Raw genomic sequence first — 3,285 nt, forward strand, 5'->3', positions numbered from 1 at the left:
GTTTGAAAGCGTGAAAAATTGTTTGAATGGTATTTGATGGATACTTATTGATTGAAAAGCAATTGTAAATGGTTTTGTGGAAATTGAAGTGAATTACGAATTGTGTTGCCATTTTGTGAATGAAATTATAACTTTGGAAATTTATTGGATTCTTACGGATCATTTGAATAAAATGTTTGGAATTGTTTTGACTCACAATTGGCATGACACTGATAATATGTTCCTCCTCCATTAATGGGGTGAGTGTGATTATTCCTCCCTTTGACTTATTAGTGCAGGGTGAGTATGATTATGTTCCTCCCTCTTTGACTTCCCACCGAGGTGAGTATGGATGAGTTCTCATTATATAGCTAGCTTCCTCCTCATTGATTTCGATTATTGGGGTGAGCATGTCTTGTCGTGGTGTACAACACGGCATATATGGAAAAATTGTGTCATGGCCTAAATTGTGTTATAGATTGGCAACATTGTATTCTTGATTATTTGATCGAATTGTGTTATTATGTATTGTGAGATTGTGAAATTGATTTAAACTCTTATTGACATATCTGTCTATTGAATTCAACCATGATCGACTTATTGAAAATTATTGTGATATTAACAAATGGAGTTTAAATTCTTGTTGACATTTATTGTCTTGAATTTAACTATGGTTTTAAGTATCAACTGTTGATATGATTTATGAATTGTGATTTAAAATTTGTATTTGGTAAATGTTGTGCACCATCGAGACATTGTCTCAAATGATAGCTTTTATTGTCGCGCAGTAGAGAGACAGACAGAAAGAGCTAGGTCGCTAGTATCGCCAACGAGATTTTTGGGTATAGTGAGTATACCACATGTGGCATTTTGTAATCAGAATGTATATTCACTGTATGTATATTTTGTTCTTGGTTTTGAGCATTGTAAATTTAAGTTGTACAAGAAAGTTGTAAAATAATTATGAGTTATTTGGCTTGTAAAATTGTGTTATATCTTTGTATCTTAGTCTTTGAAAATCACTGTGGATTTGACTTGAGAAATGTGTTGTGTTGATAAAAATGTTGGAGTTGAGATTTGAAAATATATTAAAGTGCTTTTTACAGGTTTTCTGAAGAACTGTTTTGTCCAAAATACAAATGGAACCTTGCCAAAAATTTTACAGATATTCCAAATAAATCAAATGAGTTAGTTGTTTCACTTGATTCACCAAAAGTCTTTCACACTGTAAATAGTGCTCACCACTGTAAAAGAAGTAAGAAAAGTTTTAAAATCCCTTGTAGTGTATTTAATGGATTATCGATGACGGAGTTGGTAATTCATTAGGTATACTACGGGATCATGTTATGCCTTCAGAGGGTAGGGTGTGACATGTTTTAGTGGTATCGAGCAAAGTTTTTAAATTCTGTTTTCTGTCATTTGAATATTCTTTCTTCACGATTACAAGCTCAATATCATTGTTTGATACATACGTACATTACATTATAAATATGCACTAACGGGAGAAATCTCCTTGTGTTATTGGTTTAGGAGATCTAAAATCCTCGCATTGACTATGGAAGAGGTGATCGTTGATCGATCAATCTATTGAGGCTGAGGTGCAAGGATGCCCCATGCCTACATAATGTCGGTGGTTCAAGAGCACCACCTGCAGCATCGCGATTCTGCTCGATTCGCTCGTGACGGCTGCAATGTTCCAACAAATGGATGGTAATGTGCCTACTCAAGTCCCAATACGGACACGGTGGTACAACCACGATCTTACGCTAGACAATATGACAAATTGATGAAGTATGGGGCTATAGAGTTCAAGGGGCGATAAATCCTCTAGAGCGAGAACAATGGTTAGAGAGGATGGATAGGGTATTCAAGAAACCGCATTGCACAGAGGAGCTTAGATTTGAGTACTCGGTATCTTTGCTACGGGGATGCTTATGGTAGTGGAAAACCATCCCCACGATCGATAGAACTGCGGTGCTAACATGGAATGACTTCCTCGGGAATTCAGGCAAAAATATGTCCACGATGCTTATGTAGACCAGTGCAAGAATTCCTAAGTGCAAGCAGGGCGGATCGGTGGTGAGTATGAAAGGGAATTCTCACTAAGCCATTATGCAAGATAAGTCTACTTTCTACTAGCGGGGAGAGATGTAAGAGGTTTGAAACCGGCTTGAAGCCTAGTATCAGTTACAAGTGGTTGGATTCAAACATAACAACTTCTCTGAACTTATTTCTCAAGCACTAGAATTAGAAAGAATTGAATCTGGCGGCTCTTGAGAAAAGAAATCGAGAAGCGAGAAAAAGAGGAAAAGTCGTGAGCGAGTTCTAGTGGTCCCTCCGGAAAGAGGAAAAACTTTGGGGATCTGACGGAGATAGTAAGAAGTCAGGTAGAGATAGATCTTTTGGATGAAACCACCTCGATCCGATCACCAACTCAACGAAACCCATAAATGCTTGTCGGATCGACTTTGTGAAACTTGTGGTAAACCACATAGTGGGGTATGTTATAGAGCCGTAGGAGCATGCTTTAATTGTGGAGGCGGTCATTTTGCTAAGGATTGTGTAAATCCAGTCGTTCTGGATCATTTACTACACCAAAGTGATCAACCCAAGTTTCTACCCCAAAGAGTTCACAATCAGTTAGTAGAGGCAAAGGTAGAGGTAGGGGTAGTACACATAGAAGTCATACTCTGTGAATCACCAAAAGCAGTGATGCTTCAACGAGTATACGCTATCTGACGGAAAAGAGATGAGACTTTTGACATCATTCTTGGTACTTTCTCAATTAGCAATGAGATATATATATGTATTGTTTTACTGGAATTTTCATATTTTTACATTAGTGTTAGAACTATATGTTCATTTGTTATTCGTTCTGAGAGGAATAAATTTTGACGCATTAGTGATTAGCCCTTAAGATAAGGATTGTGATAATAAGTGAAATTAGTTTTGAAAGAGTTTATCGGCGAAAAGTATTTTCTAACACACCATAAATTATAAAGCTAATTAGTGAGCCTACTTAATGTAAGGCAAGAGGACGTAAAAGTAAGATGCAGTGATGGAATTGCTCTTGATAAGGGCAAGGAGGTTACTGTTAGAAATTGCTAATGGATATTGTAATCAGAATAAGATTCGAATATCAGTGAATTCAAAAAGAATAAAAGATAACAAAGTTTGATCTATTGGGATGTATCGTAGTAACTATGCAATGTTCTTGATGTTTATCTTTGTAGCTGCGATTACTGACTAACTGAGATTATTGTGTAGAGCTACGTACTAACCGATAGTACACCTAGATGAGAATAG

The sequence above is a fragment of the Hevea brasiliensis genome, chromosome 12 (assembly GCF_030052815.1).
Source record: "Hevea brasiliensis isolate MT/VB/25A 57/8 chromosome 12, ASM3005281v1, whole genome shotgun sequence".
Taxonomy (NCBI): domain Eukaryota; kingdom Viridiplantae; phylum Streptophyta; class Magnoliopsida; order Malpighiales; family Euphorbiaceae; genus Hevea; species Hevea brasiliensis.